This window comes from Elgaria multicarinata, chromosome 9, assembly GCF_023053635.1.
Source record: "Elgaria multicarinata webbii isolate HBS135686 ecotype San Diego chromosome 9, rElgMul1.1.pri, whole genome shotgun sequence".
In the NCBI taxonomy this organism is placed as follows: domain Eukaryota; kingdom Metazoa; phylum Chordata; class Lepidosauria; order Squamata; family Anguidae; genus Elgaria; species Elgaria multicarinata.
In genome coordinates, this window is record NC_086179.1 from 843,867 (window position 1) to 854,878 (window position 11,012).

Here is an 11,012-nt window from a genome sequence, read left to right on the forward strand (position 1 = left end):
AGATGGTTGTCCAGCTGCCTCTTGAAGGACTCTAGTGTGGGAGGGCCCATGACCTCCCTAGGTAACTGGTTCCATTGTCGTACTGCACTAACAGTCAGGAAGTTTTTCCTGATGTCCAGCCGGAATCTGGCTTCCTTTAACTTGAGCCCGTTATTCCGTGTCCTGCACTCTGGGAGGATCAAGAAGAGATCCCGGCCCTCCTCTGTGTGACAACCTTTTAAATATTTGAAGAGTGCTCTCATGTCTCTCCTCCATCTTCTCTTCTCCAGGCTAAACATGCCCAGTTGATTCAGTCTCTCTTCATAGGGCTTTGTTTCCAGACCCCTGATCATCCTGGTTGCCCAACTCTGAACACACTTCAGGTCCATGCAGAACCAGCAGGAGCATCTCATTTGATGATTTCAGGGACCAGGCAGGCTCATATGAGAGAAGATGCCCTCTTAAATATCCTGTTCCCACATTGTTTAGGGCTTTATACAGCATTAACAAAAACAATGCACAAAAATAATAGCTGCTGCCACCTGGCTCTCTTTGAGAGGATGGATCAGTGCCACAAAGGCACAAGTATGGTTCTGAGATCATAACCTGGCATATTATGTACGTTGACTCATATACTAGTATCTACCACTCTCAGTTTCATCATTGCAATCACTAGAACGGGTTAAAAAATAAATGAATTGTGGCACCTTAAAGACTAATGCATTTATAATGGCATAAGCATTTGGAGGCTAAAGTTGACTTCATTGGTTCCATGAGGTGTTATCCTCAGCTGGCAGGAATATCTGTGCATGTGTGTAGAGATAAAATTGTAAACAGTGGAGTTAAATGGCCTTGAAATGCAAAAAGAACAGACTGTGAACATTAAATTAAAGCTTAAATGTATGCAGCATAAGCACAGTACTCAGTCTGTACCATTTGATCTTTGCCATTTCAACCCCACTGTTTACAATTTTCTCCACACCATATGAATTGGCCTGAAGATAACTCCAGGCATCTGCTAAAGTGGACCTCACTACGAGCAGCAGACCTGGGCCTCATCTATACCAAGCAGGATATTGCACTATGAAAGTGGTATATAAAAGCCAGGAGCCACACGACTGCTTTATAGCGGTATTGAAGTGCACTGACAACTGTTGGGGCCCATTGATACATCCCATCCCATAGACCGCTTTCATAGTGCTATATCTTGCTTGGTGTAGAGCAATGCTATGTAGGTCTACTCAGAACTAATTTCCAAATAGTTCCATGTAAACATGTGTATGATTACAACCTTAAATGGATATTTTGTTGTGCTTCTATAGGGTCAAATATGTGGATTAGTTTTGGGGTTCAGACCTTTCCTCTGTACTCAGTTTCTTGGGTGAATTACTTGTCTTAGATTCATAGAATGATAGAGTTGGGGGGGAACTATAAGGCCATTGAGTCCAACCCCCTGCTCAGTGCGATGGCTGTCCACCTGCCTCTTGAAGGCCTCTAGTGTGGGAGCGCCCACGACCTCCCTAGGGAATTGGTTTATTGTCGTACTGCTCTAACAGTCAGGACATATTTCCTGATGTCCAGCCAGAACCTGGCTTCCTGTAACTTGAGCCCATTATTCTGCATCCTGCTCCCTGGGATGATCGAGAAGAGATCCTGGTCCTCTTCTGTGTGACTTCTGTGTTTGAAGAGTGCTATCATGTCTCCCCTCAATCTTCTTTTCTCCAGACTAAACATGCCCAGTTCTCTCAGTCTCTCTTCATAGGGCTTTGTTTCCAGATCCCTGATCATCCTTGTTGCCCTCCTCTGAAAACGCTCCAGCTTGTCTGCATCCTTCTTGAATTGTGGAGCCCAGAACTGGATGCAATACTCTAGATGAGGCCTAACTAGTGCTGAATAGAGGGGAATCAGTACTTCACATTTGGAAGCTATACTTCTATTAATGCAGCCCAAAATAGCATTTGGTATGCAATGCCTCAGCTCCTGCCATGTCCTGTGCAACTTGGCAGTCCTGGCAGAAGGAATTCTGGGATGGTCTGTAAGTTCTGTGCATTTCACCAGACATTAATAGGAATGAGGATTTCAGAGGTCAAAGTGCCCCCAAAGCTGGAGATAGCTCTAGTTGGTCAAATACACCACTGTGCCGTTCTAGGAGCTCTGCCGTCACCTCACCTCACCTGCCAATCGCATCAAGGTTGTGTGTTCTGCTGCTACTTGCTCAGGTTGCCTAAAGCATCCTTGGTATTAGGAAAGAAAGGTTTATATGCTCCAAGGCTTCATCTCCTATTCTCCTATGCCCTGTAATCAAGCTTCTCTGGTGCAATTGTTATAAGCAGCAAAGGACATTGATTTTCAACATCTCTCTCTCTCTCTCTCTCTCTCTCTCTCTCTCTCTCACACACACACACACACACACACACACACACACACACACTATTTCAATTGTATCTCCCCACGGCCTGCGTTCGATCCCAGCGGAAGCTGGTTCTCAGGCAGCCGGCTCAGGTCGACTCAGCCTTCCATCCTCCCGAGGTTGGTAAAATGAATACCCAGCTAGCTGGGGGAAAGGTAATATGGCCGGGGAAGGCAATGGCAAACCACCCCGCTATAAGGCCTGCCAAGAAAACGTCAGCGAAAGCTGGCGTCCTTCCAAGAGTCAGTAATGACTCAGTGCTTGCACGAGAGGTTCCTTTCCTTTCCTCCCCTATTTTTGTTGTTGTTGCTGCTGCTGTTGTTGCTGCAGCTGCTACTCTAGGAACTTCGCAGAGCAACATAAACAAAGAACAAACTATTTGCTGCTTTTGCTGGAATAGACCAACACCCCTCTGAAAATAAACAAAGAAGCAAGGTTTCTGCCCTCAGGAGCTGACAATCTTAACTTCTGACAGCAGGAGGAGACTAAAAAGAAGGGGTGAGCCAAGGAGCCCGTGGATGCGGCTGACTCACATCCCTCCGCCCATCTTGGTCAAAACATCTGTGTGTGTTTTAAACACACAACGTGGCACCATTGCCTCCAACTTTCCCTCAGCCCCTGGAAGCCGCCTATGAACTGAAGAGAGGGGAATGAGCTGCTAGCCCTTTGTGGCTGGCAAGCCGTGCAATGTTGCTACTAGACCTTATCAGGGAGATGTGTGGAGGATGGTGAAATGGCTCAGTGGCAGCCACGCACATGCATGCACGCACGCATGCACCCACACCCCATACATGCCGTGATGCCCAAAGGCAATAACCAGAAAGGAAGGATCCGAGCCACTGCAGTCCTGCTTCCTGGGGATTCCCTGCCCGTGGGAGTGAGTGAGGGCTAGAGGGAGAGCCAAGGAGCTCAAGGGAAAGGTGGTTCAGAATCCAGAGAATTCACAAAGCATCACGCGGGAGTTCTGGCCTGCTTCGGAAGAGTGCCGTCCGTCCTGTGCAAACTCCCGAGGAGCCCTGGCTCTGGGCCAGGTTTGGTTGTGTGGGACTTGTCCTGCTCCTGCCACGGAAATGGCTGGCGAGGCGGGGAGAGAGATCACATGCAGGAGAACCATCTCTCGCAGCAGCATGTTGATCATTGCTGTAATCCAGGCATGTGTCAGCAAAGGACCTAGCTAGCAAGGTGGTGGTGCGATGTCCTCAGCGTAAAGAATGTGACTTGCTTGTGGCATCGTGGAGTCCTTTGAGGCTCTGCGCATGTGGTGAGGCCATCACACCTTCCCAGCACTGGGTGAACTAGAAATAGCCCAATGCACTTCACACCCCATGGGACTGCGGGGCGCGTTCCAGGAGCTGCAGCCAGGGGTCCTTGCGATGTCGCACAGGGGATGCCGGGGCCCGGCTCTTGGCTCAAGCACCACCTGAAATGCGTCCTCCAGCACTGCCTGGCTGTCATCGGATATTGCAGCCTCAGGGATGCCCTTGGGTTCCTATGTGCCTGTGAGCCGCCGGCCGCCACACTCCTGAGCATGCCTTTTAAAAATTAAAGGCTTTGTGAGAGAGGGCCATTTTGCCCCCTTCCTGTCCTGCAGCAGGGCTCCCCCACCCCTGCCTAATGTGCTTGCAAGCTTGTGAGAAGTCTGCAGCATGACCAGCCACAAAATGTTTCCTGACAGGCTGCACTGTGCGGAGACCTTTCAAAGTGGGACGTCTGAACAAAGACAGAAAGAGGCAGTGTTGGGGGTGAGGGGGTGGGGTGAGAGAGTTCAGCTCACTCAGTGCTTCAGTCCAAAGAATTCAGGGTTTGGTCCCATCCCCCCAGGGCCATCAGAGCCCTTGAACGGGGAGCTCTTTGCCCGGCCTTGAACCACATCAACGCCACCTCTTTTCCCCAGGCGCTCCCAGAGTCCGTTCCGGGCAACAGAAGCAGACCAGAGCGATATCAGCTTGTCCCTAGCCTGTGACAATGAGAGCGTTTTGACATTCATATTGACACCCCACTGTTCTGGCCCAGTTCAGAACACGGAAGCCACTACCACACTCCAGAAGAATGCCACCACAGCAGCAGCCACGTTTCCAGCTGCAGGCCAGCGTGGAGCCAAGTAGCCACGAAAGCCAGCTTGCCTGCCCTGGGGCAAGGGCAGGGGGACTCACGCCCGCCCCACTCAGGCTCGTGGGTGTGGCTGGGGGTCAGTTGGGCAGCTCAGGCTCTTAGGGGGCTCAGCTGACTTCACAGCTGAGAGACTCCTTGGAAAGCTGAAAGCGGCAAAGGGTCTTGTGCGACACCTTAAAGGCCGCTGCCTCTATTACAGCATGAGCTTTCGTGAAGTGGAGCCCAGCTAGGAGGGAGCCTTTTCCCTCTGATCCAAATGCATCTCTCGCTCCCTCTCCTCTTTCCATCTTTCTTAGCTTAACAGTGTAGAGCATCCAGGACTTGCAGGGATGGGTGTGGCTGTGTTTGGGGGTTGGGGTATAAGGGTTAGGGGATAAATGCCATAAGTTGCTAGGAACTGGGCCAATTCCCCCCATTCCCCACCCCCTGCCCACCCCTGTGCCACTCCCCAGTGTTGTAAGCCTCCTGGAGAGCAACGTTCGTGTCCTAATCGGGTTCTTGGGAGGGGGGGAAAGGAAAGGAACCTCTCGTGCAAAGCCCTTGAGTCATTGCTGACTCCTAGAGGGACGCCTCCTTTCACTGACATTTTCTTGGCAGACTTTGTAGCAGGGTTTTCTTGGCAGACTTTGTAGCGCGACTTTGTTCCCCAGTCGCAGTTACCTTTCCCCCCCGCTATCTAGGTACTCATTTTACCAACCTCGGAAGGATGGAAGGCTGAGTCGAACTGAGCCAGCTGCCTGAGAACCAGCTTCCGCTGGGATCGAACTCAGGCCGTGGGGAGAGTTTCAGCTGCAGAAACTGCAGAAACTGCCGCTTACCACTCTGCACCACACAAGGGGAGGGGAGTTCACATGAGAGGAGTTCACACGAGTCCACACGAGGGGAGGGGAGGGGAGGGGTGGGGAAGGGAGTTCACCATTAAAAACCAACCTTTTCCTGCAAACCTTGGGAGCCCCTGAGTATCAGAAACCTTTTCGGTCTTCTTTTTCCTTTCCTTTGAAACTGATGAAGACCAGAGTTGCCCTTGGACTCCATCCACGGGCCTGTCTCAGGCGGCTTCGCTATCACATCCCATGCCAATTAGTTCCTTGCCCATGGATTATTGAATGAAGCAGAACGTCTCCTCGCCTGTCCTGAGCCACCTTCCAATTAATTTCATTGCCCGAAACCAATTTGTTGTGTTGTGAGTGAAAGTTAGGAGCATTTCTGTCCATTCATTCGCTCTGCGCTATTTATCTTTTTGTAATCCTCTCCGCTCTGCTCCTCTGTATGAATGTTGCAAGAGGAGAAAACAGAAATCATAGGTGAGAGCTGTGAGGAGCTCCACTTGGGCAGGAGCTCCGTGTGGAGCTCCACACCTCGCACATCAGCCTAACCCTGGTGTAGACAAGCCAGTCCAGGTCCAGGCCCGATTCAAAGTGCTGGTATTAACATTTAAAGCACTAAACGGTTTGGGGCCAGGCTATTTGAAGGAACGCCTCCTCCCGTATGTACCTGCCCGGACCCTAAGGCCATCCTCAGGGGTCCTTCTCCGCGAGCCCCTGACAAAGGAAGCGAGGCAGGTGGCTACCAGGAGGAGGGCCTTCTCTGCTGTGGCACACCGGCTGTGGAATGAGCTCCCTAAGGAGGTTCGCTTGGCACCTACATTATATGCTTTTAGATGCCAGGTGAAGACCTTTTTATTCTCTCAGTATTTTAACAGTCTATAACATTTAACTTGGTGTTTTAAATTTGTAATTTTGCATTGCTGCTGTTTTTATCTGGTTGAGCTTTTATATTGTATTTTATATTATGGTTTTATATGGTTGTTTTATACTTTGAATGGTTTTAATTTTTGTGAGCTGCCCAGAGAGCTCCGGCTATTGGGCGGTATAGAAATGTAATTAATAATAAATAAATAAATAAATAAGCCCTAATCCATTTTTCAGTTCTCCTCTCTTCAAAGGAGAGCAGAAGAGAACAAAAGAACTCAACTTTGTGTAGTTCTGTTTGGTTTAATTGAGTAGGAATTTGACTTTGATTACTTCATTACTACCAACACTAATTACCGATTAATTAACTGGGGAGATCAACAGCAAAATACCAATCTTAAAAAGAGAGGGGGGAAATACAACAAAGTAAGAAAATATCAAACAACCAGAGCACTGAGCAATCAGTTCATACATTAAGTAATATATATATATATATATATATATATATATATATATATATATGAATGAGACTAGCAAATGGCTGAGTAAAAAAAGAGCCAAATACATCCCACTGGATTTCATTTATGAAATCTACCAATCAGAACTGAATTTTTAATTCAAATGGGCACTTACTAAATTTGTTAACTGTGCTGAATATTATGTTCACTTCAAATACTCATTTAAGCCTTAATTAATAGTTCAGTGGAACTCAAAACGAAATGCTGTTTGAATTTAGGAACGGAATTCGGGCATTTTAATGCATGCAGGGTATTAAAGACTGAAGTTTCATTTTCTTTTGTTTCTTTATTCATTGGGACTTGTTCATGTCAGTGTTCCCTAACTTCTGTATGTAGTATTTTAGCAACTTATTTCTTTCCTTTCATTATGACACCCCAAGCAGAACCACTGAATAACAAATGAAGGACCAGAGGCCTCGAGCCAGAGATAATTTGATGTTCAACAAACGCTGATGGGTGGAAGGCACAACCCTGAGGGGGCATATTAGGAAGGAAAGTACCCTGGCTGTTAAGTGGTTCCTGAGGATTAATTTGCAAAACATTCACTTGCTATGTCAGTTGTTACAAACCATTTGTTCAAAAGAAACTGAAGACTGATTGCCCTGTGAATATACTACCCTTTGGTGATGGAAAATGCTCCCCATTCATGACGCACTCTCTCTGGCATTAGACATTAATCAAGACAAAAAGATCTTGATTAATGGTAATTGATGGCTAGTGCCTCTCCAAGCCAAGGGGATTTGTATCCTATCCCACTTGCTAGGGTGGAACACTTTTGCTCACATTTGAATCTGGACCCCAAAGAAGGAGGAGAGAAACAGGTGTGAGCTGGTTGATAACCACTCCTGAGAGGAACCTGGCTGGCAGAAGCTACATCCAGCCTACCTTCACGCTGGATGGGCTGGGCGGACATTGCTAAGCTCTTATGCTCTTGACTAGTAGTGCATTCATGCTTGTCTCCCATCTGGCCATCCTGAATAGTGCCTGCTCCAGGTTTTGGAGCACCCTTGGGCAAGATGTCCTCCATGGAACCCCCCTACCTGAATAGGTTCACCTAGGCCATAGCTAGACCTAAGGTTTATCCCTGGATCGTCCAGGGGTCAAACCTGTTCATCTAGGTGACACACAGGGGATCCAGTGCTCAGGCAGGGGCGAACCCTGGATGATCCCAGGATAAACCTTAGGTCTAGCTGTGGCCCTAGTCTTCGCAACCAATTCACTTTCCATTCTCCCATTGTTTGAACTTAGTTTGTACTAGGGCTGTGCTCTGCTTCGGTTCAGTTCATAGAAGCAATAGCGGAGTGGCCTGATTCGCCTCCGCCAAAGGTGGAGACTGATTGGGTCGGGGGAGCTGCGGATTGAGACGAAGTGGATTGAGACAAAGCGAATCCTTCGCCTCGATCCGGAGCTCCAAAAAAAAGGTAAGTGTGGAGGGAGGGGGGTTTACCTGGTGCCGCTGCAGTCCGTGCAGTGATGGCGGCACAGCCAGGTAAGGGGGCAAGGGGTCTTACCTGCGTCCATCGCAGTCTGGTGGCAGCTTCACCTGAGGCTGAGGCTCAAACTGGAAGAGCAGGCCACAAGCGCGGCCTGCCCTTCCGCTTTGAGCCTCAGCCTCAGGTGAAGCCGCCGCTGGACTGCGATGGAGCCAGGTAAGGAGGGAGGGGGGCCTTACCTGGCGCCACCGCTGGTGCCGTAGTCTGTGCAGTGACAGTGGCAGAGGGGAGGGGGGCAGGGAGGAGTTTGGCTTACCTGGCTCCATTGCGGTCCGGCAGCGGTTTCAACTGAGGCCGAGGATTCAAACCGGAAGACCAGGCCGCGCTCTTCCTGTTTGAGTCCTCAGCCTCACTTGAAGCTGCTGCTGGACCACGATGGAGGCAGGTAAGTTTTGAGGGGGTGGGGGGGCCTTACCTGCCACCACTGCCGCGGAGCTCCAATTCGGATCCGGAGCTCTGCAGCGGAGCGGAGTGGACCATAGGCGGATCAACACAGGGCAGAGCGGACCCAATCCAGAAGTTGTGGATCGGGATCCGGATCTGATCGGTGGGGGGGAGGTCTGTGCACAGCCCTAGTTTGTACAACTGCCCAAAGGGAGAACACAGGAAAAATGAAGGAGGGCCTCACTCTGGTCCCAGCTTGCATGCTTGGAAAGGGGAGAAGCGGAACAAGCAGTGGCAGCAATGGACAGGACTCGCAGCAGGGCCAGGTGGCTCTGAGGGTTGTCAGTGGGGCCCTGGCAGGGCTGTGGTCCCCAGCAGGTGCCCAGCCATGCCAACCTCTGATGCCAACCCTGAGTATTGTACATGGGAAAAGAACACTACATTAGAAGCAGGGGCTGTTTTCGAGGATGCACTTCGCGGTGTGGAAAAGATCCTGAAGCAGCCTTCTTATTAAGATCTAAGCTCAAAAGCTTTTACATACATACGACCACGCATGGGAAGGGGGTGGGGCAATAAAGAGAATCATGTGCATTTACATCATCTTGTGTCATCGTGAGGGTAACTAATTGAGATGAGTCTCGTTCCATTTTGAAGCCTACAGTGATGAAATTAATGATAGCTTCAAAAGGGGGTGGAATAAATTCCTGGAGGCAAAGGCCATCAATGGTTACTAGCCCTGATGGTTGTGTGCTATCATCAGTATTTGAGGCAGTAAGCCTATGTGCACCAGTTGCTGGGGAACATGGGTGGGAGGGTGCTTTTGCACCATGTCCTGCTTGTTTATCCCTGGCCGATGGCTGGTTGGCCACTGTGTGAACAGAGTGATGGACTAGATGGACCTTCGGTCTGATCCAGCATCAGGGCTCTTCTTATGTTCTTATGATATCAGAATCCCTGTAATCATAGTGCTAAGACCCTAGATGTACACTACTGCTTCATAGCAGTACTGAAGTGAACTGCTCCACAATTCAAGAAGGACGCAGACAAGCTGGAGCGTGTTCAGAGGAGGGCAACCAGGATGATCAGGGGTCTGGAAACAAAGCCCTATGAAGAGAGACTGAAAGAACTGGGCATGTTTCGCCTGGAGAAGAGAAGATGGAGGGGAGACATGAGAGCACTCTTCAAATACTTAAAAGGTTGTCACACAGAGGAGGGCCAGGATCTCTTCTTGATCCTCCCAGAGTGCAGGACACGGAATAACGGGTTCAAGATAAAGGAAGCCAGATTCCAGCTGGACATCAGGAAAAACTTCCTGACTGTTAGAGAAGTACGACAATGGAATCAGTTACCTAGGGAGGTCATGGGCTCTCCCACACTAGAGGCCTTCAAGAGGCAGCTGGACAACCATCTGTCAGGGATGCTTTAGGGTGGATTCCTGCATTGAGCAGGGGGTTGAAGTCGATGATCTTGTAGGCCCCTTCCAACTCTGCTGTTCTATGATTCTATGATTCTATGAAAACTGGTGTGGCACAGGGCACCTTTCATATACCACTTTCATAGAGTGTCATAACACGGGGGGAAATAGTGTTTCCTTTCCATCGCTTCTCCGCCCCTGTTTTGTCATTAATTACTTCTGCCCTGAGTGGAAAGAGGAAGTAAACAAAGACCATGTGACCCATTCATGGGCCGTTTTTATCGTGCCTCTTTTCCTGCACAGAGCAGGAGATTGCGGCACATTCTGTGGTTATTGTTTTTTATATTAAAAAGTTGGATTAAAAGGAGTCTATTTTGCAACTGAAAAATGAGCAGAAGGAGCAGGAGGCGGACGTCATCCGCTAAAGGACACACGCACATCCGTAAGTGATCAGTAGCGAGCATGCGATAAAACGCTTGTCTGACGAACCTCATTCTGTTATTTTCTGCTTTCTAGTCCACACATCTGTATTGATTTGACACAAGGTGTAGGTCTGGCCTTGATCTCTCAGGCAGTAGCTCCTGGTCTCCTACTTTCTATAGGTTGGGTTAGCAGTAGAATTGGCATATTTAACCCCAGGTGTTTACAGTCGTGAGACACCTAAAATCTTAAGCTCATGTTGGGTTTTTTTAAACCATCAAAATTCAAATGAAAAGCTCTTTTAATTTCTGTTTGGCTTTCTGCAGCTTGAGAAGAGAAAGGAGATATTTTCAAAGTTTTCTCTGCAGCCATGAAGTCTAGAAAATTGCTTTTAAAAAATGAAAGCAGGGAGCCTTGCTTTTTGCGGAGCTTTGCAATGTCAGGCTTTGCAAAACTACTAACATTGCAAGACTTGTGATTACGGCACTTGAGTTGGCATTTCTGCAATAACAGATAGGGAAAAGATGCAAAGCTTCTCACATTTCCTTCTGTAGTTGGGAGCAAACTGTGATTAGCAGAATTAAAAGCACT